The 24,372-nt window shown below is 32.0% G+C and overlaps 1 non-coding gene across 1 annotated transcript; it reads left to right on the top strand.

Annotated features, from left to right (window-relative positions):
* Positions 1–23,792: 23,792 nt before the first annotated feature.
* Positions 23,793–23,865, top strand: Trnar-acg (transfer RNA arginine (anticodon ACG)). Its single transcript has one exon. It is a non-coding gene; the product is annotated as a tRNA-Arg (tRNA).
* Positions 23,866–24,372: the final 507 nt, after the last annotated feature.

Below are 24,372 nucleotides of genomic sequence, written 5' to 3'. Positions count from 1 at the left end.
TAAAAGATCTAAATTTTAAAATCAAACAACTATTTTTATAAACAACGAAACCCTACAAACCTTTTAAGTAAAACAAATCAACAGACGAGATATTAAGTTATCAGTGTGGGCGCATTCCAGTCTCTTTTTAACTTCAGATAGGTAGTTATTGTAATGGGTCCGATTTGTCAAATTGAAATTTTTTACATTTCTCGACGTTTCAAGGTCCCTAGAGTCGAAATAAAAGATTTTTAGAAATATGTCTGTGCGTGCGTGTGTACGTACCTACGTTCGTACGTCCATACATTCGCGACGTTTTTTTAGTCGTCCATACCTCAAGAACCACAAGAGATATCGATTTCAAATAAATTTTCTTATACAGTAAATAAGATAGAAACATGCAGAAAGTGCTCTCAAGAAAATTGCGTGGGTGGTTTTTTTTACCATAGTAGTTTGAAAAAAGGTGGACATTTTGGTTAGCCCCAAATATCTTACGAACCAAAAACGGTAGAGACTTGAATTAAATTTAATATAACATATTGTAACGGAATATCAAACAAGTATATTTTTTGAAAAAATCCATTTAACGCTTTTTTTTATAAATAAAAAAAACTAAAACAAAAATTTGTCACCTATAAAATTTTACGACTAAAATATAATTTCATCTCCAAAACAATTCTTTCCAAAACTTTGAGATATTAGATTTAATTTACAATAACCTCTTAAAAAATATTGTTGTCAACATTCAGTAAAATTTTGAATAAAATCGAATTGATAGTTTTTTTACAAAAAATTAAAAAAAAGTTGGTAAAAAATGATTTTCGACTCAAATATTTACACAAATAGCTTTTTACTAATTTTTACTTATAAAAAATATTGTTTTCAACATTAGGACAAATTTTGAGAAAAATCGAATTGATAGTTTTTTTTTACAAAAAATAAAACTCTAAAAAAAAATTTATAAAAGTTTGTAAAAATTGGTTTTCGACTCAAATATATTTTCAAAAATTGTTAATATTGGCTTAAAACTACTTTTATCTTACAAAAAATATTTTTTTTAACATTCAGTAAAATTTAAAAAAAAATAGAATTGACAGTTTTTGTACAAAAAATTAAGAACCTAAAAAAAATTCAACAAAAGTTGGTAAAAATTGATTTTCGACTCAAATATCTTTTCAGAAATGTGAAATATTGGCTTTAAAACAATTTTATCTTATGAGAAATATTGTTTTCAACATTCGATAAAATTTTGAAAAAATCGAATTGACAGTTTCTTACAAAAAATAAAACTTAGAACCTATTTTTTAAATTGCTATGTTAAAAGAACCACTCAAGTTTTTTGAGAATCCTTTCTGCATCTTTCTGCATTATTATGAATATAACAAAATTTATTTGAAGCCAGTATCTCTACTTATTCTTAAGCTAGGGACGACGAAAAAACTTACAAACGTACGTACACAAACATCTTTCATTTAGACTCTGAGGAGCTTGAAACGTCAAGATATGTCAAAATTTTCATTTAGACTAATTACAATAAGTTCCCATAGAAAGATAATAATATCTTTTTATTTTAAGATTTCCATATCGACGATTTGAAGATTCCTTTGTTTTTCCAAATTTAAACTTATATTTACCTTATATTTCAGGTATTAAATATTAAACATTGTAAACGATGTAATATAAAGAATTTAAAAATTTAAAAAAAAGCTGTGATGCGAACCACACTGATAACTTCCCATCCCATGAGAGGTATTAAGAACCGAACATCAAAATTAACCAAATTTGAGTACAATTTCTTGTAGATTTAATTTTGTATGAAAAAACGAACTGTTGGAAAAAACAACTGAATATAAAAAACAATATTTTCTGTGAAATAAATCCCTGCCTATGCCATCTAAAGTCTTTTCACAGGTACTGCCTCTTGCGAGGAATTGACAAATTCTCCAAGAGTAACTCTTGTCATGAAAAAGTGCTTCTCGATTTAGCCGTTCGGATTCGGCATATAAACTGTAGGTCCCCTCCATTCCTGACAACATTACTCGCACACAGGAATGGTTGAGAGTTGTAAGTCACTAGGCCCTAGTTCTCAACGGACTGTTGCGCCACCCAATTTATTTATTTATATTTATTTGAGTAGAAATTAATATTTTACCAGATTTTAGTATTGACTGACATTGTAATATTCGCAATTTATTTCTTTCCGTGCGTATCTATTTTCCAATCCTATCTTACTCAACTAATTTTGTTATTATTGCGAAGGTATTTGTGACATCTTGAGCTCGTGCACAAAAAAAAATTTTCTTTAAATGACTTACGTTAACTATGATAACAGTATAAGATGGAACTTCGAACCATTTCTGCTAAGATATCAAATCAGTAGTATTTTCGAAAAAGTGTTAATAGTTTCGAGTCGTGAAAAAACATTTACCAATTTTTGGTAGTACTTTTTTGAGTTTTTCGTACACGCCAATCTTCTTATTTTTAAAACACTTAATTTAAAAACTAGAATACAATCTTGTCATTTCTGCATTATTATTGCAAAATAAAATTTAAAGTCAATTCATTTGTTTTGGCGAACGTGCAGACGTACTTTACAATTAAGTCAATATTACACTGAGTTACAAAATAAGTGGCTCACCCTGAAATTTTGCAATAATTTTAAATAATATGTAATTAAGACTTTTTTTTTATTCAGTATTGTTTATTAATAATTTACTATTATTAATTTATGTACAAAATAAACAAATGATAAGAATTTATGAATTAAACATAAAAAAATGAGTCACTGAGTAATGGGTATTGTCTCCCTTACATCTCAAATCAAAGTTTTAATTCGCCTCGGCATACTTTGGATAAGCTTTTTTACTCCTCAATCTGACCAAATCTCGGCCCACTTCGTGTCTCGGGAAGAGCAGGGTGCTTCCTTACCATTTTGCAGCAGGTCCCAAATATTTTCATGTTGGGGATCATGGCAGGCCAAGCCATCAATCACATCGATTTCTACTTCTTCCAAGTAGTCCGTAATGCAACTCGCAACTTGAGGTCTAGCATTGTCGTGAATCAGCAAGGAATGGTTATTATTCCAAAATTTTGGAGATGTAATAATTGAAGTTTATCGATCATTTCACTATGCACAGCCCCAGAAGTTTTCCCGCTAGGTAACTATTGTGGAATTGCAATTTTAATCATCTCCACACTCTTTTACGTCCATCTGGTAAGCGTAGACAAAACCTGGACTTATCAGTTAAGAGAAATATACCCTAGTCAGCCTCTGTTCAATCTTGGTGAAGACGAGCATATTCCATTCGCTTGTGCTGTATCGCGACTCTAAGTATACGACCAGGTCACTCTCAATTAAACTCTGCCCCACCGTTTAAGCATTCAAAGTGATCCCTCTCACTGATTAAAGTCTGTGAAAAACTTCAAAATTTGTTTGGTGACGGTCTAGAGGGCTTTAAGGCACCAACACAAATAGGTATATAATCAAAATAATAACAACACATCAAAAAGTATGACTGCGCCACTTGTTTTGTAACTCAATGTATTTTATAAATAACCGATAAGTTTTGTTTACGCAGAAATTGATATTTACGCACAACTTCTTCCATTCAAAGTTGTTCCGTTGAAGACTATTTTATCAAAGAGATATTATTAACTTCGATGTAACTTAATATTTCTTTGGGGTAAAAACACTGACAATTTTGTTTTAGTACTTATAAAAGGCCTTAAATTGATTGTTTGAAAAATCATCAATCTCAATATTTTTTTGAGATATTGATGATTGGAATTAAAAAAAAGAGGCTGGGATGCGACCCACACTGATAACTTCCCATCCCGTCTGTCGATTTGTCTTGCTTAAAAGTTTGTCTATATGTATTTTTACCAAATTTGCGCACTATTTTTTGTAGATTTTATTTTTTATGAAAAAAACGGACTGTTGGATTTTTATATAAAAATTACTGAATATTGAAAACAATATTTTCTCTGAAATAAAATAAGTTTGAAGCCAATATTTTTAATTTTTGAAAAGTTATTTGCGCCGAAAGTAAATTTTTACCAAGTGTTAGTAGGTATTGTTATTTTTTAGAGTTTTATTTTTTGTAAAAAAACTGTCTATTCGAAGTTTTTAAAAATTTTACCAAATGTTATAAACAATATTTCTTATAAGAAAAAATTAGTTTGAAGCCAATATTTAAAATTTTTGAAGAGATATTTGAGTCGAAAATCAATTTTTACGAACTTTTGTTAATTTTTTTTTTCGGTTTTTAATTTTTTGTACAAAAACTGTCAAATCGATTTTTTTCAAACTTTAACTGAATGTTGACAACAAGATGTTTTGAAAGATAAAAGTAAATTAAAGCCAATATCTCAAAGTTTTGAAAAGATATTTGAGTTGAAAATCAATTTTTACCAACTTTTATAAATTTTTTTCTAGGTTTTTATTTTTTGTAAAAAAAACTGTCAATTCGATTTTTCTCAAAATTTGTCCTAATGTTGAAAACAATATTTCTTATAAGAAAAACTTAGTTAAAACCTATTATCTCAAAGTTTTGAAAAGATATTTGAGTTGAAAATCAATTTTTACGAACTTTTGTTAATTTTTTTTTTGGTTTTTAATTTTTTGTACAAAAACTGTCAAATCGATTTTTTCAAACTTTAACTGAATGTTGACAACAAGATGTTTTGAAAGATAAAAGTAAATTAAAGCCAATATCTCAAAGTTTTGAAAAGATATTTGAGTCGAAAATCAATTTTTACCAACTTTTATAAATTTTTTTCTAGGTTTTTATTTTTTGTAAAAAAAACTGTCAATTAGATTTTTCTCAAAATGTGTCCTAATGTTGAAAACAACATTTCTTATAAGAAAAAATTAGTCAAAACCTATTATCTCAAAGCTTTTAAAAGATATTTGAGTCGAAAATCATTTTTTACGAACTTTTGTTAATTTTTTTTTCGGTTTTTAATTTTTTGTACAAAAACTGTCAAATCGATTTTTTTCAAACTTTAACTGAATATTGACAACAAGATGATTTGAAAGATAAAAGTAAATTAAAGCCAATATCTCAAAGTTTTGAAAAGATATTTGAGTCGAAAATCAATTTTTACCAACTTTTATACATTTTTTTTTAGGTTTTTATTTTTTGTAAAAAAAACTGTCAATTAGATTTTTCTCAAAATTTTATCAGATGTCAAAAACATTATTCGTCGTTGCACAAAACTGTTTTAGAGATGAAATCATATTTCAGTCGTAAAACTTTGGAGGTTACAAATTTTTTTTCTTAGTTTTTTTGATTTATAAAAAAAAACCGTTATATTGATTTTTTTCAAAAACTATACCTGTTTTGTATCACGTTACAATTTATTATATCAAATTTAATTCAAGTCTCTAGCGTTTTTGGTTCGTAAGATATTTAGGGTTAACCAAAATTTTCACCTTTTTTTCAAACTGCTATGGTAAAAAACCACCCACGCAATTTTCTTGAGAGCCCTTTCTGCATCTTTCTGTCTTATTATCTGTATAACAAAATTTATTTGAAGTCGATATCTCTTCTGGTTCTTGAGCTATGGACAACGAAAAAAACGTCGCGAACGTACGGACGTACGGACGTACGGACGTACGGACGTACGGACGTACAAACGTACGTACACACGCACGCACAGACATCTTTCTAAAAATCTTTTATTTCGACTCTAGGGACCTTGAAACGTCGAGAAATGTCAAAATTTTCAATTTGACAAATCGGACCCATTACAATAATTTCCTATGGGAAGTTAATAAATGTATCGAATTGTGAAATAAAAAAAACTGTAGTTTTTAGAAATGTTACTTCTCATAAATGTGTAGCAAAAATATCTGTAACCTTTTTTATTTTTAAAGTTAAAAATGTTTTTATGGCATTTTTGATTTAATTTTGTTTATTAAAGCTTACCTAATTATTTAATCTAAGGAAGGAAAAAGTGTTAGAGCTTTGAAATCCATCCCATTAATGATATTAAAAATCATTGAACAAAACAAAAAAAACTTCCATAATAATAATTTTCTTAAGGCCTAAGAGAATATACGTTAAAAAGATACAACCCAAATATAAACTAACTCAAAACAAACCTTAATTCATTTTTATTTCTAATCTAAAATTCCCAGATGACAGAACCTATATCTTTTCTTCTTTTCCTTATTCCGTATATCAAGTCTCTAGAAATAATAATATTCTTTATACCAACATATATTAAAGGAGAGGAGATACGCATCGAAGTAGCCTTAAAGTGTTGAGACAACCTAAAATATAATTTAATTACCCCTCGACAAAACAAAAAAAAATAAAAATATATAATTCAAGAAGGTCTCTCTCCACCTCTTTCTTTATCTATCTCCGTATAAACGTATACCTAAGATTATTAGCCTAATTATTAATAACCATATTAGCCCTTTCTCCTCTCTGAAGCCATTTAGACTTAGAGACTACTATGTGCTAAGCCCCGAAGCTAGGTTAGTTACGTTGCGTATCTAATATAACGAACCTAGATTTTTGTTTTCTTCTTCTTCTTCTTCGTTTTTTTTTTTTATTTGTTAAGAGAAGAAAAAATTATTGTTTCTTCGTCTTTGGGTTTCTTTTCGTTCCATAGACAAATTTTTAATTAACTAACGACTTTTGGCATCTCCAGCATTTTCATGGGTTATTTTTCTAGAACGAATAAAACAACAACAACAATAAAACAAAAATATTCAAAAAACAAGTGGTGATGGTGTCTAGTGTTTCGAGCGGATATTATGGACCACCATCATGATGAGGTATGAAAATGGGGCGGTGAGGGGGATTTATTCAAATTAAATGAAAAATCCAAAGAAGTGTATAGAAATTGTTGTAGGTAGATGATGAAAATAATTATAGCCAATTATTGGATGGATTCAGAGTCAGACTAGCTTATGTTGAGGCCTTTTTAAGCATAACATCAAAAACTCGTATTCTTAAATAAGCTTGAGGAGTATCGAGCCTTCGAAGTCAATTTATGGGTAATCCGTCACTGGGGTGAACCTTCACTTCTTCGAACTCAAAAATGACCGACAAAATTCTGTTTTAGGCAAAATAAATTGCTAACCAGAAACACAAAAAACAGAAACCAAAATTTTGTAATTATGTATGGACAGCGGATGTTGAAATGTCAAAAGTAATTATGACAGCTGTCAGCGTGAAAAAGGGGGCCTGAAATTGTGATTTCCTTGTTCTTGTCTTCTTTTTTGAACTTCATGCGATGTTATTTTCTGGACATCTGAAAATATTGTTTATAATAGAACAATAGATGAGGCTATATGACGACAACGAAGACGATATGACGATGACAACAACAGCGACAAGAAAATTGACTGACATTTTCAAGGAGGGTTGTAAATGGAGGCATACGAAAACAATAGGAAGCAAAATAGTCACAATGTTGTATATTCAACTCAATTTTATACTCTACCTCCTTAAAGAAGATGACTTTTCCAAATGAAAAGCCAAAAAGTCAGAAGTGGTATACCAATACCAAACCAATGCCTATATAGTTTTTGTATTGAGCTTGAGTGGGAGGGTGATGAGGAAAGACTTGATGCGAATGTGGCAAAAGGAATTGGGTCTTTGTTAGACACTGAAATTAAGCCATTAGCCTATAAGTTAAGTATCTATAGATGCGATGTTGTCGGGACTGAGTTGGAGTTGGAGTTGAAGTTGTATGTTTTGTATTTATTTTTTTTCTTTGGCCACTTTGACAGCAGATGGATTTCGGTTATGCAAATGAAGTCGTCTTCATCGTTCTACTTGTTTTCGTCGTTATTTTGAGGGGGTAATTTTTACAACCCCTCTCTAAAAGATGGACTTTCGGAAGCCCTAATGGGTGTCAACAATGAAGAATTGTTTCTATATAGCTGATGAAATTTTATTGATGTTTGGTTGAACATTTTATGTAATAGCGGATGAGAATATTGTTGACATGAATTTGGAAGGTATTTTACGGAATTCATTAAATGTAAATTTTCTGGCTTGGAGGAAGTCTAAGAACATCAGATAAAAATTAGTAATAAAGCAGTAAGAAAAATCAAAGTTTATTTGTTTAAAATTGAGATTAAAATCACGCTAATGCAAGGTTAAAGATTTTTCTTAAATGGCTCTTCTCCAAAAAAATTTCAACAAACAAACTAAGGTTTTTTTTTTAATAATCAAAAACTACTAAACTTCCATAGGAAGTTATAGCAATTGGTCTGTTTTGTCGAATTGGCGATTTCAACACTTCTTGAGGTTTCAAGGTCCTTAAAATCTAAATTAAAGCTTTTTAGCAAGATTTTTCTTTATCTATATCTCAAGAACATTCACAGACATGGGCTTCAATAAGTTTTAATCCTTGGACATATGACGTGATACCGAATTGGTAAGAATTCTAAAAATAAATTTAAACGACATTTGTTGTATAAATCAAAAAATTAAAGAAAAAATTTGTCACCCTTAATATTTTGTGCACCAAAAATGGTGTTACGTCTAAACTGATTTCATTCGACGAATAGTTATTTTTTCAGACTGGTAAAAGTTTTATACAAATCTAGGAGGCGAAATGTTTTAGCTGAACTTGAAGATTTTAACTTGAAAATAATTTCGTCATCCAAAATATCTTGGTAAATATTTAGGGAAATGCAATAGACGATAGTTATTTGTTTTTGAATCCACACCCACAGGACAGCGCAGTACAGAAAGACCGCGGATCAGGTGGCGCTCACAAGTAGAAGGTGACTTTACCCAACTTGGAGCGCGAAACTGGAGACATCTAGTTAGGGACCGAGCTAGATGGAGAAGTTTGATGGGTGAGGCCAACGTTATAGACGATATTTAAATATTTTCGACTAAAATATGTATATTTTGAACAAGAATGGGAAGTTATTAGTGTGGGTCGCATCAAAGCTTTTTTTAAATCCATTTGACAATAGTGATTTTATCCTTCTATCGTTTTTTGCTTAACACCAAAATTTAGTTCTTCATCAAAATTTAGATTTATCAAAACTTGGTAGTTCAAGAAGAGATTTGTAATTTAAAAAATATAATTATTATTCCAATACTGACTTTTCAACTTTGTCATTCGATAGCGGAAGCTGTAAAATTGTCTGTCAATTATTTACTTTTTTAGAGAAGTGCACATTTTGACATTTATCGATGTTTTAAGGTCCCTAAAATTTAAGCCCATTGTTCTTAGAAAGATTTGTGTGTTTCCATAAGTTTTAAGTAAAACTTTGCGCCCTACACAAAAACTGCTCAAAATATACAAAAATTGATTTTAGAAATACATTGACTTTAATTGACTAATTTCATTTTATACAAAATATCTTCGTTAAAATTTGGAAAAATATAAAAAAGAAATCCAATTGATAGGAGCTTAAAAAAAATAAAAGTCTTACTAGCTACTGAGTTGATTAAACGTCCCGAATACTTCTACAAACAAAAGGTTATATTCCAATTTGCTTGGTTACCTTTTTGAACTGTTTAAATGACAATTTTACTCAAAAAAGATGATGTCATCAATAATAAGAACTGCGCTTTCGTGCGAACCAACTTGACAATTATTGCCTTATCAAGAGCGACATGTAGACTTTTCCTAAGTTTTTTCATAAGAGCAGCGATGATGCTCGTTAAAAAATTGCCAAATGTGAGGTAGTAAAAATCAAATATTCAAAACCATATGTTTGAGTGCTTAAAAGTTTGTAAATAACTAATTTCATTTTATTTTAATTTAATAATATTATCTTAGAAGGACTAAGCGAGTTGCAACATAACTTCTTCTATGTCCTAAGGTGGATTGGTCAATTAACAAATAATGTTTGACCCAAATAGACTTTTGAATTTTAAATTTTCTAAAGCGCAGGTCTGTGAGAATAAGCTTAAATACTATCCTTGTCTGAAACATAGAAAACCATACCACTTTGCAATTATTTCTGAAAGCGATTCTTAACCTAATAATCCGTTGGATTTATTAAACGAGTACACCTTACAGTTTTATTTTACTATACATGAAAATGTCCTTCAACTATACTATTTGCCACAAATATGCATATTGTTGAAAATTAAAATTAATTATTCAACTAAGCTAGGTAGTAATGTGTAGGTACGTTTGTATAATAGCAAAAGGGTACCTACACATATAATAACCGAAAGCCTCAAACAAATGTATAAGTATAAATGTTACTTATAACAACCTAAAATACCAACCTACTTCAAAATACCCGCAGTTCACCCATATTTGCCTAAGCACTTTCAGTAAATTAAAAGGTAACACCTTTAATCCATTCATCCTTATACCACTGTATTTTAAATGTACCTATACATATACTTATTCTACATACCCTAGAACGGATGATTCTTGAGCTTTAGTTGGATACTAGATATGCAAGTATATCGTTTTTATGGCATGGAATTCAACATCACATACCTACATCAGAAGAGATATGACATTAAAAGGGAAAAGACCTTGAAACGTGACATCATCTTCGTTTCCACCCAAAACAAAAATGACACACAAAAATCCAATGTCGACAGAGTTACGCCCGCTATTTCCGCAGCCGCCGTCGTAGGTAGGTTTAAATATACATTTTAAGAAAAAAAAGGACGAAAAGGGTATGATATGAGGTTCTTCCTAACGACAACCAGCAAAAATCAAGAGATTCCTTTCAAATCTTATCATCTTCCATGCCGACGACTACGGCTCTATGACTATACAACGACGACGACGACCCATAAGATCCTTGGCCCAATTAAAAGTATTATTGCTTGAGATAAAATTTCCCAAAGCTTTTTTACGTGCGGAAGGGTTTTTCCTAATTCTCTGATGGCATCAACACTTTCAAATTGATATCACAGCATTTCTATTCGAGAGCATAACAGCTACCGCTACTGCTACCGCCCATGCTTCTGCCACCACTCCCAATGACGACGACGAACGCTGCCACCGACGACGCGGCCGCCGCCACTGCTCTGCCTTCGTTATGATTATAGAAATAATTAAAGATAAATACAAAGTTTATGGGTGCCATTTTCTGCATCCCCTTTCCTGATGGATCTCATTCCCCAAAACAACTACCCTTTTAACCGCTATATACGTATAACGTTTACGCGCCATCAACAATTCATCTTTTTGAAACATCCTCAGCCTCAGAACGTCAGAGCCTCAGAGTTCGGTCTGATTTTTGCGAAAATTCTCGACACAAATATTCAAAACACACAACCACCAACTCCCGTTTAAAGCCATTAACCCAAATCGTAGCTCCCGGTTGCATTTCAAAAAACATCAAATATATATGTGTGTATAGATACTGTATAGTGTATATATGTATATAAACTGTGAAATCTTGTTGAAGATTAATATAATATTCTCCTTTGCCACCACATCCGGTTTTCTTGTGATGTTTTATTGCGTTTCACATAGAAAACTTGAGCAAATATCTAGACTTTTGCCTAACATCATCAACCGACCCCCTACTAACGCTGTTAAAGTCGCTATAAGAAACTTTACTGATATAATATAATGATTTAACCAGGACGATTCGTGTACCGGAACCTTTTGCATAGATAAACTGTTTAACTTCTGATAAATTAACTTCACAACAATTCTAGATGATCGGATTTTATCTTCAAAAGAAAAAGCTCGTGTGTAGGGTATAAAGGTGCCGGCTTCGATATATCGAAATATCGTTTATTTGAATCATTTGTCAGGAGTCATTCGATTGCAATCTCTTGAAGTGCGTTCTTTTGAATATTTTGCGAGCTGTGCTCATCTCTAAAATTACCTTTTTCAATTTATGTGATTAGTCAATTATTATTTAAAGATTGCAATTCAATGAAGGAACGAAAGGAATACCAAGAATACTACAAGAAATATACAAAAGAAACCAAATTTGAACCGTAAAAATTCGTATTTGTATTCAACAAAATATGGAAAACGTGATAATTGCGAAAGATATGCAAATAAAATGCCCGCACAACTCATAACAATATTTTGTGGAAATAAATAATTTGAAGTCAATATAATTTATTGATTTACATACATACTTTAGTCGAAAACCCTTTCTTATCAGTTTTTGTTGTTGTTTTTGCAGGTTTTTGTGTTTTGTTGAAAAAGTCAGTTGATTAGATTTAGTTTAGACTAGAATAAGATTTTATTAGATACAATAATTTATAAGAATTTACTTAAGGTTTACAAATCTTTTATGACATGGCTATAGCCGTCTGTCAGATTGACAATATAATTGTAGTTTAACAAAATAGTTACTAAAGTTACCTATAATTATTATAATTAAAATGCTCTTCTCTTAAAATTTAGTTTCGATATCGTAATGCGTAATGAAAATAGCATTTCCAAGGTATAGTTTTCGTATTTCTTTAAGTAATGGCCATATTCCCACAAAATGCATTATATCTTCACGAGTATTCAGATTACACATACTACATTGGATTGGGAGATCTGGGCGGTGGGGTATAAAATTTAACGGCAGTAACTCTCCTCGTGTTTTAAAAATCGTAGATATTTTATTAATTTCTCATTACTTCCGAAATAACTTATCTTGCTGAGATCGTGCTCAGCTTATTGAAGATTCTTCGATAAATGATTTGTGCATACTTTCATCCAGAACCCGAAGAATATTGTATAACTCATTTCATTTGTTGAAAGTTGAACGTTTCTAGATTGAGCGGACATCCGGTCTTCTCAGCCAATTCCTTCCACTTTTCAAAACATAACGATTTTTTTTCCAAGGCACAGGTTGCTACTGTTTTAGGAAAACGATGTTAAGCACTTAAAGGATGTAGTCGATATGTAGTTTCAGTGTTGTGATGTATATTGGTTAAAGTCCAGTTTCAATATGTAACATATAAGTGGGTGTTGACATGGGCAAGTGTAGTACTCGTTTGAGAAAAATCTAAGTAGTTGTTCGACAGTCTCATATTGAAGGTATCCCCAAACATGGGCTGCATACAACATAATTGATCGAGCAGTAGCCTCAAACATCTGGTATTTTGCACGTAGACCAATATTTTTATTTTTCATGCAGCTGAACCAAGTAGAGTTGATAACATTTTTTGAACTTTTTAGTTTTTCTCCTAAATAAAACTTCATACTATTTTGTGGCGTCATTATTAAGCCAAGGTATTTGTAGTTGTCTAATATTTCTACAGGAACCCCATCAAGTTTTCAATTAAATTTACCACTCTGAAGTCCCTTACCACTACCAAACACCATTATCTGAGATTTTGCACGATTTACGGTTAGGTTCCATCTTTTGCAGTGCTCTTCCAATTTGGTAATCATCATCTGAAGTTTTATGGGAGTGTCGGCTAACATCACAATGTCATCAGCATACATCAAGACTTTGATTAGACTGCCTCGTATATCAATCCCACCGCTTAAATAACAAACTATATTATCAAGGAAGAGGAAGAACAGTAGTGTGCTTAAGATACATCCTTGTCTCAATCCCATAGGAGTCAAAAAACTTTCCGGCATCGAGGTCCCGTCCCAAACTTTTGCTGAGCAATTTGTATAAATTTTTTTTAGTGTTTTCCAAATTTTAAATGGTGGACCTAATACCGATAGTTTATAAAACGTCAATCTCTATCAACACCGTCAAACGCGGATTTAAAGGCTGTAAAATAAGCATACACTTTTTTACTCTGAGTTCGTTTGATATCAACAATAGTACTAAGTGTACAAATTTGATCCACAGTGGAATATCCTTGACGAAAGCCAGCTTGAAATTCACTTCGTATCTGATGGTCATTAACAGAATTGGTTAAGCGCTTATACAAAATACTTCCAAATATCTTGCGGATTGTATTAAGTAGTGAAATCCCTCTATAGTTTTCAACCACATTTTGGTTTTCTTTTTTGAAAACTGGAAGAATAACAGATGGTTCAAGGTATGGAGGGATATCATTTTCATACAATTCATTGAGCTGATTTAAGAGACAGTTGGCAAAATCGTCCGAACAATACTTATAAAATTCGTGAGGGATTTGATCTACTCCAGGCTTTTTGGGTTCCTTCATTTCAACTAGTACTGCTCTTAGTTCTGTAATTGTGAAAGGCTGGTCTATTTTTTGATCGTTTATGTAATTGACGCAATACTGAAAAAGTAGAGATGATTTCTATACATTTAAAAAAGATTGAAAATGTATTTTTAAATCCGATGTGGGTATGTTTATACCAATCCTAAGCTTTGATCCATTTAAAATCAAACTGCTTTCCCAATTATGATCTGTGCTTTTTCGTCGTATTACTGATCTTTCTTAAGAGAACAAATTCCTTTGAACGTCGCTTTTTCTTGACATACTCTTGTTTAAAACAACAGGTATCATACTATCTAAAAAGCTCGTTGAAAAAATTAAAATTTAAAATTACAAAAAATATTTTGGAGAAGTAGTTTGATTTCAAAATCTATTTTAGTCAAAAATAATATTTTCGGTGAGATAAAATTAGTTTGAATACAATATCTCAAATTTTTGAAGAGATATTTGAGTCTTCAATTCGATTTTTTTTCAAAATTGTATGGTACGTCAAAAGTATTATTCTTCGTTGCATGAAATCATTTTGGAGATACAATTATTTTTTGTTCGTAAAATATTCGAGGTGACAAATGTTTTGTTTTCAGTTTCGGTTCAAGTCACTAGCTTTATTACTTCGTGAGATATTTTGGGTTATCTAAAATGTACATCTTTTTTTTGAATTGCTACGGTAAAAAAAAAACAACTTTTTTTTTTGAGAGTCCTTCTGCATATTTCTGCATTATTATCTGTGTACCAAAATTTATTTGGAGTCGATATCTTTACTGGTTCTTGAGGTTTGCACGACGAAAAGAGCTTAGCGAACGTACTGATGTACGAAAGTACGAACATTTGAACGCACAGACATCTCTCTTTTATTTCGACTCTAGAGACCTTGAAACGTCGAGAAATGTCAAAATTTTCAATTCTACAAATCGAACCGATTACAACAACTTCCTTTCGGAAGTTAACTTAATGCATTTATGCAAACATTTTAGAAACCACAAAAAATTGTGCAAATACGAATAATGTAAAAACTTCAAAAATATCCAATGAATGTAAAATAACACAAGAAATTGATGGATTTGAAAGAGGCAAAAGAGATAAAAATGTGAAGGAAAGCAAAATGGAACTTAAACATTTAAAGAAAACTAACACGTAATTTGTAGGTAATTCAAAAAAGTGCAAAAAATGCAAAATCTTTATAAATGCCGCTGAAAAAAATCAAAAGTACCGCGAATAAATATTGAAATTTAAGTATATCGTGGAAATTTTGCAATCATGTTAAAAAATTTAAAACAAACGACTGCAATAAGTATTCCAAATATATAATTACTTACTGAAGGTGGCGCTACAGTCCTGTGTGAAGTCAAGGCCTCACCCAACAAACGTCTCCATTCAGCTCGGTCCCAAGCTAAGATGTCTCTAGTTTCGCGCTCCAAATTGGGTGGGGTCACTTTCCACTTGTTCGCACCACCTGATTCGCGGTCTTCCTCTAGTCCTGTGGGTGTGAATTCAAAGACTTTACGTGCCGAAAAATTTTTGTCCATGTGCTCCACGTAATCCAGCCGTGATAAGGGTCGTATATAGCTGCACTTTGGTCCTTTGAGAGAGGGCTTTGCTACTCAATTTTTTTCTTAGGCAAAAGAAACAGTGGTTAGCAAGAGTTACTTTTCGTTTGATCAAAGCACTGGTGTTGTTTTCTGCGTTTATAGCGGAGCCTAGGTAGACGAAGTCCTTGACTATCTCAAAGTTACGTCTGTCGATTGTGAGGTTTTGTCCAAGACGTCAGTGTTGTAGATCCTTTCTTGACGACAGCATGTACTTTGTTTTGCCCTCATTAACCGTTAAACCCATTTTTTCCGCCTCTGCCTCAATACTCACAAAAGCCCCATTGACATCGCGCTGAGTTCTTCCGATTTTGTCAATGTCATCAGCATATACTAGTGATTGGACAGACTTTTGAAGGATAGTGCCTCTAGTGTTGACATGTGAGGTTTGCATTATTTTTTCAAGTACTATATATTAAAAAAAATCATCGTGTTGTCTGAAACCTTCTTTGACATCTAAAGGCTCTGTTTAGTTCTTTTGAATCTTTACGGAGAAGCATGAATTTCCCTTGGTCATCCTGAACAAACAGACGAGTTTGGAAGGGATGCCAAAAATAGACATGGCTCTATAAAGCTCGTTCCTGCGGATGCTGTCATATGAGGACTTAAAATTGATGAAAAGATGGTGGGTGTCGATTTGGTGCTCTTGGGTTTTTCTTCCAGGATCTGCCGTAATGTAAATATTTAATCGACTGTGGACTTTCCCGCTTTAAAACCACACTGATAAGGACGTATCAGGTTGTTGACGAACGGTTTCAGACGTTCACATATTACGGCTGAGAAGATTTTGTAAGCGATTTTAAGTAGACTGATTTATCTATAGTTGGTGCAGTTAAGAGGGTCTCCTTTTTTCATTACAAATATACTTACTTACTTACTCCAACGTCTCCAGCCAGCTTGGTCCCTAGCAAACTGTCTCCAGTTTTGCACGACAATTTGGTCTTCACCCAACTGCCTGCCTGCGCCACCTGATTTGCGGTCTACCTCTACTGCGCCGTATCTAGAGATTGGATTCTAAAACCTTCCAGGCTGGAGCGTTGATATCCGTTCGCTTTACAATACCTAGTCATCTAAGCCGGTGGACTTTTATTCTGTTAAATAGGTCTGTTTCGCTGTAAATCCTGTACATCTCGTCGTTATATTCTCTCCTCCATTCTAAATCTATGCAGACGGGACCAAAATCACCCGAAGAATTTTCATCTCCTAAGACCTTCTCATCTTTCTTTGACAGGGTCCAGTCCTTAGTGCACTAAAAGAACCGGTATGATGAGTGTCTTATAGATGGTGATTTTAGATGCTCGAGAGAGGACTTAATTTCTCTATTGCCTTCTTAGTTATTCTTTGTTTGATTTTAGAGCTGATGTTTATAGCGGTGCTGGGTAGACAAAGTCCATAACTACCTCGAAGTTATAGCTGTCCATGGTGATGTTTTGTCCAACACGTCATTGTTCAATGTCCTTTTTTGATGACAGCATATACTTGGTTTTGCCCGCATTGACTTAAATCATCTTCTCCGCTACCGTCGCAATGCTCAAAAACGCTCCAATGACATCACGTTTTGATCTTCAAATTATGTCAATATCATCTCCGTATCCAAGTAATTAGATGGAACTTTGGAAGATTGTGCCTCTTATAGTGTTGCCGGTTGAGTTTTGCACAATTCTTTCCTAAAAGATGTTGAACAAATCGTATGACAGTGCATTGCTTTGTCAAAAACCTTTTTTGACATCAAATTCATCGCGTGAGATTTTTTCCCACCTTGATACAGCGGCGTGTATTCTCCATCGTCATTCTGCACAAACGGATAAATTTGATAGGGATGCCAAAACCCGACATTGCTCTGTAGACCTCTTCCCTATGGATGCTATCATACGCGGCTTTAAAATCGATAAAGAGATGGTGGGTATCGATTTGAAGCTCCTAGGTTTTTTCCAAGATCTGCCGTAGTGTGAATAGGAGACTTTCCTTGTCTGAAGCTACACTTATAAGGACCTATCAGGTTGTTGAAGAACAGCTTCAAACTTTGAGATAGTACGGCAGAGAGGATCTTATATGCAATGTGAAGGAGACTGATGAATCTGTAGTTGGCGCAATTTAGAGGGTCTCCTTTTTATGTATCGGACAAACTATGCTGAGATTCCATTCATCGGGCATGCTTCTTTCGACCATATTTTGGAGAAGAGTTGGTGCATGCTCCCTACCAAGTCATCGCCTGCTGCTTTAAATAGTTCGGCAGCGATGCCGTCAGCTCCAGCAGCTTTGTTTGACTTCAGTTTAAAAATGGCTATCTTCACTTCGTTGAGGTCGGGTAGCCGGAATTGTTGACCTGCGTCGCCTTCATTACTGTCGGTTCGTCATGGCTGTTATATGGTTTGGAGAAGTGGTCTTTCCATATTATAATAATTGCAACAGTGTTTTAAAAATGTCACTGATTCAAAAAGAATGTTTGAAAGTGAGAAGTTATAAAACTGGATAGAATACGAAAAACTATGTAATTAAAGCAAACACTTGCGAAAAGAATACATAAAATGCGAAAATTCAAAGATAAAAATTGATGCAAAAAACACTTAAATTCGATGATTCCAAGTTTTTGCTAAAACTAAAAAGAAACCAAAATTAAACTGTTGCAATTTTCATTGATGTTAAAAGAATTGTCATTGCAAAATCTGCTACAATATATCAACAAACTTCAATGAACAATTATTTCAGATCTCATTCACAAAAGATTCCATATAAAGTAATGATGTTAGCTACTTTATGAACAATTCTTCTCCAGTTTTGCTCTACTTCCCTCGAAACCAAAACTGTTTTATCAATTTAAAAAATGTAGATTGTCCTTTTGACATGAAATAATTTCAAATAAGGTCATGGTTTTTAAGCATACAACTACTCTCGTTTTGGGGCAGACCATGTTATCTAGGTAGTACCTAGATATTTTTTGTATCCAAATATCGTTTCTGTTATCTTGTATCTCTTTTTAGTTGTTCAATGTTTAGATACCCACATTTTTCTATATTTATATTTTTTTGTACGGAACTAAGTCAAAAGAACCTTTCAGACTATACTTAAAGCCTATTGTGGGGTTGTGTGCTTATCAAAAGTTCATTGTATCTTTGAGTGGATTTATTTTTGCTTTTGACAAAGGACTACTATAACGAAGTTGCACCCATTTATGTTTTTTTTTGTGTTGTATTCCTGCACAGAAGTCCCAATAGACGCAAACTATATTCTTTTCACAAATATATATACCTATAGGGAAAAGAATAGCAAAACAACGCCACAGACTATAATAATGAAACGACTTGAACTCTCTTTGAATGCGCATACCTATATCTACATATGGAAACAAGAATAGCACCAGCATCAGCATCAGCATCATCATAATCTTCATCATCGTTCATCAAAAGGACTCACTATAGTAGAGATAGGGATCCTTATGGCCAAAAACAAAGAAAACTATATGGAAATGTGCTGCAAAGCCCAGAAAATGCACAGAGCAAAATATTATATAGTGTTGCTGATGTGCCTCAGATGATGCATGACTTGACTATACGACGACGATGATAGCAACTAAGATGACGACGAGGACAACAAGGACGACGAGCGACGGCAAGCAACGCTCAACAGCGGCTATATCAGGGGGAATATAACAAATAAAAAGCGGTGATATGAAATTGGAGCAAATATTAACTTTAAAAGAAGGCAATGCTTTTATATGTACTGTACATGCTTTTAGCTTTACAAGTTCGTGGAGTCCTTTGCTTTTGTTTAGTTGGAGATTTGTGAACATGAAACAATTGCATCAAGGATGTTTTGTTTTGATTCTGTTTCTGTTTCTGCATCATCATAGAGACCGAGACGAGTGTTGCTTGGATAGAAGCAATTTGGTTATACAAAAGGGTTAAATTCTTATGTTGTCTTATATTTTCCTTTTTTTTTCAAACAAAAGCTCATACTTGAAATAGGTTATTGGGAACATTAACTTGGCCAAGAATATATGGTAGCAGTTATTCGACTAAGGACTTTAAAAGAAATCAATAGGAATTTAACTTAACTTTTTGATATTGGATGCGAATAAAAATGTCAATGTTACATAAAAGATTTGATTTAATAAAGACACTGAATATCGGTCTATTGGATAAAGTTTTTAAAGAGGGCTTGTAGCGTTTTAAAAACCTATGGCTTGTCAATTTTGAGGAATGAACATTTGTTTGTTTGACTGAAACTATGGCAATGCTTTCTGACTTTATGTATGTCCTCCACAAGTTCACGAATTTCATCTTTAAGATCTCAAATTGATTTTACAACTACCGTCAAACATATCTGTTCCAAAGTGAAAAATCACAAAATTTCGGTTTCCAATTTGATTACTTTTTCGACAAAACTGTCAGGAATTTAGTTTTGCACATTTTTGACTGTTTTCTTTTGTGTAGTCTCGTAGGGCAATATACATTCTCCGAAACAGTTGTACCAGTCAAATGATCACACTATATTTTTACATGTTAAAAATGGAGAAAAGGGCTTTTCGAAAAATGGTCACAAATTTATTTCTTTGTGGAATGAGAAATTTTATCTCGAATAGGTTGAAATCTATCAAACCCAAAGAGAACTCATGTTTTGATTCGAGGTTATTAGGTTCAGAGATGTATGTTTCCGTTGTTATAAAGACAACCCGACTGAGGAAAACCGGAATAAGTTCAAACAAGCTAGAAAGACCTGTTATAGTCATATTCGACGAACCAAATTTTTGAATGATCAGAAATTTATGGAAGTAAACGTACGAAACACCACGTCATTCTCGGTTCCAACACTCATCCACAATGACACTCCCTATGTAAGCTCGATTGATAAATCCAATTTGCTTGCAGCACAGTTTGCTGTTAATTCTACGCTACCGGAAAGTGTCATGAGTCCTCTTGAAAGCGTAAATGATTCTATGGGACGAATCTTCTTTCGTCCTCGTGCAGTTGCAAGTACTGAAGTACTGAAAGACCTTGACATACACAAATCCGATGGCCCGGATAGCATCTCCCCAATTGTTCTGAAGAGGTGTTCGTCATCGCCGGCAAAACCACTGCGTAAACTTTTTCATCTTTCCTATTCTACAGGTCTCTTTTCGTGCGGATGGAAAATAGCATTTGTCCAGCCTGTTTGGTCTATTATTTAACCATGAAGACTTTAAAAAAAAACTGGTGTTAGAATTAAACCCAAAAGAATTACATCAACGCCAAATTGGGATGAAGAGCAGCCAAGCACTATCATGCGGTTCAAAAATTTAACAAAATGGTTCCACACGCCAAAAAGTACAATGGATCAATTGAGGTGCAAGTTCAAATACAAACCGGCTTCGACTAACAAACTAGAATCATTTATTCTTCAGATAATGTACGAAATATAAGAAAAAAAAGAGGCTGGGATGCGACCCACAATGATAACTTCCCCTCCCGTCAGTCAATTTGTCTTGCTTAAAAGTTTGTCTATATATGTACTCGTATCAATATTTACCAAATTTGCGTACTATTTTTTGTAGATTTTATTTTTTATGAAAAAACGGACTGTTGGATTTCAATTTTTACCAACTTTTCTACAATTTTTTTTTAGTTTTTTATTTTTTGTAAAAAAAACTGTCAATTCGATTTTTCTCAAAATTTGCTAATGTTGAAAACAATATTTCATATAAGAAAAAACTAGTTAGAAGCTTTTATCTCAAAGTTTTTAAAAGATATTTGAGTCGAAAATCATTTTTTTTAAACTTTTGTTAATTTTTTTTTTTCGGTTTTTATTTTTTTTGTAAAAAAAATGTCAGTTCGATTTTTCTCAAAATTTGTCTTTATGTTGAAAACAATATTTCTTATAAGAAAAAACTAGTTAGAAGCTATTATCTTAAAGTTTTTAAAAGATATTTGAGTCGAAAATCATTTTTTTTTTCGGTTTTTAATTTTTTGTAAAAAAAATGTCAATTCGATTTTTTTTAAATTTAACTGAATGTTGACAACAAGATTTTATGAAAGACAAAAGTAAACTAAAGCCAATATCTCAAAGTTTTGAAAAGATATTTGAGTCGAAAATCAATTTTTTCCAACTTTAAAACATTTTTTTTAGGTTTCTATTTTTTGTAAAAAAAACTGTCGATTCGATTTTTCTCAAAATTTTTCAAATTGTTGAAAACAATATTTGTTATAAGATAAAATGAGCTTGAAGCCCAAATTGCAAGTTTTTGAAAAGATATTTGAATCGATATTCAATTTTTACGAACTTTGAGTAATGTTTTTTTTAGATTTTTATTTTTTATAAAAAAAACTGTCAATTAGATTTTTCTCAAAATTTTATCAGATGTAAACAACATTATTCTTCGTTACACAAAATTGTTTTAGAGATGATATCATATTTCAGTCGTAAAATTTTGGAGGAGACAATTTTTTTTCAGCTTTATTGATTTATAAAAAAACCATTATATTAATTTTTAAAAAATACACCTGTTTTGTATCACGTTACAATATATTATATAAAATTTAATTCAAGTCTCTAGCGTTTTTGGTTCGTGAGATATTTAGGGTTAACCAAAATGTTTACCTTTTTTTCAAACTGCTATGGTAAAAAAACCAGCCACGCAATTTTCTTGAGAGCCCTTTCTGCATCTTTCTGCCTTTTTATCTGTATAACAAAATTTATTTGAAATTGATATCTCTTCTGGTTCTTGTGCTATGAAGGACGAAAAAAACGTCGCGAACGTACGTACACACGCACGCACAGACATCTTTCTAAAAATCTTTTATTTCGACTCTAGTGACCTTGAAACGTCGAGAAATGTCAAAATTTTCATTTTGACAAATCAGATCCATTACAATAACTTCCTATGGGAAGTTAATAATCTTCAAACATTAAATTATATCCACATTGTTATCGATAAAAAAAAAACTTAATGAATGTTAGGCGCCAGTTATAGCTATCATCGAAATCGATCCGGAAAAAGTTTGTAATCAATATTTGACGGTGTTTTCTTTGATAAAAAATATAAATTACATACTGATCGTTCGGAAATCACGCAAATAAGTTTTGTTATAAAAAAAATGTAATTGCGCATTTATTTTTCTATTTTCCGGACACGTACAAATTCATTTTCCTGAACAGTTGATACTTTTATGTTCAAAAGTGAAACGGACCGTTCCACTGATTTGTGTTCTAATATCACACAATTCCAATGACAGATTTCTGTCAGAAAACATTTTTCGGTATTTTTCAATCAGGAAGCTATTTTCTATGACAGAAATGGTTAATGATAGCAAAACGACCTGCCAAGAGAATTCCAATGTTTGCTTTCAATGATGAAAACCAATGATAGCTATAACTAGCGCCTTTTGTGTTCTTTTATTTCTGATATCTCTCAAAATTTACTAGTTAAATGAAAACTCCCACGTTTGATTTTTTAACATACTTTACCTATAAAAAGTAATATACCAAAAGATTACACTTGGACTAGTCGGAAACAAGTCTGAGATAATTAATAAAAATGATAAAAAATCTCTGTCATATACGAACAAAATAATTATTTGAAAAAACAAATCAGTTTCAAAATGAAAGTGATGGTATCAATAAATTTAGTAATACTAAATGGAGCACGTGCTCAATGAATGTAGGTTAATTGCAAATTTTCAGTTCTGTTCACAATCACCCATTGTGATTGTATTAAATTTCAAAAAAGCCACTAATAAGTAAGGCTTCATTATAATATAAAAGTTAAATATATATAAAACATGATTTCCTATTCCCTATTAACTAAATTAGTTCTTCCGTTTAGCTATGTAAGATTTCATTAATTAATTATGTAAATTTAGATTGTTGTTACACATGTGGCTTTTTATTTCGTTTTCATCCGCTTTGCCACCAAGAAGATAGGCATAAAATTGTTGTAAACCTAACATTAATTTATTGTTTCAATTTAAGCGCGTGCTTATTTGTAACAATGCTCTAGTTTTGATACCTTCAAAGCTTCACACACCAAAATGTTACATACATGAATATCTTAAATTTAATCTATGTATTTTGTATAAAATGTTTTATTCATAAAAAACTATTTAAGTAAATGGTTTTGTCTAAGGTCTATTTTTAAATTTAGACATAAATAAAAAAATTCGTCTACCTTAAATTTTTCAACGGTCTTGTGGCGCAATGGATAACGCGTCTGACTACGGATCAGAAGATTCCAGGTTCGACTCCTGGCAAGATCGAATAGAAGGACACTTTTTTACAGAAATATGAAGAAAATGCTAATTCTAAGCTTGATGTTGTTCAGATGTATTAATATAATAACCAACTATTTATCCAAATTATAAAAGTGCCTTGAAATAAATTTTACTTTCAAAAAGAGGCAGGAATGCAAAAACTTCCCATTACGTCTGTCGATTTGTTTTGCTTAAAATTTTAACAAAATGTTCATAACAATATTTTGTTCGAGGTAAAATAGATAAAAGTCAATATGTTTCTTTGTTTTCTTATTACTTGAGTCGAAAACCATTTCTTCTCGGTTTTTTGTTGTTTTTGTAGGATTTCTTGTTTTTTTTTTAAGTTGATAGATAAAATTTTCTAAGAAACAAACTAAAAATTACCAAAAATATTTTGCATATGATGAAACAATTGATTTCAAAATCTATTTCTGTTAACGAGATTATTATTTTAAAACTAATTTCTACCAATTTTTGTAGCATTTCTTGAAAGTTTTCATTTCTTATGTAAAC

This window comes from Eupeodes corollae, chromosome 1 (genome assembly GCF_945859685.1).
Source record: "Eupeodes corollae chromosome 1, idEupCoro1.1, whole genome shotgun sequence".
Classification (NCBI taxonomy): domain Eukaryota; kingdom Metazoa; phylum Arthropoda; class Insecta; order Diptera; family Syrphidae; genus Eupeodes; species Eupeodes corollae.
This window is presented reverse-complemented; position numbering and strand designations above follow the sequence as displayed.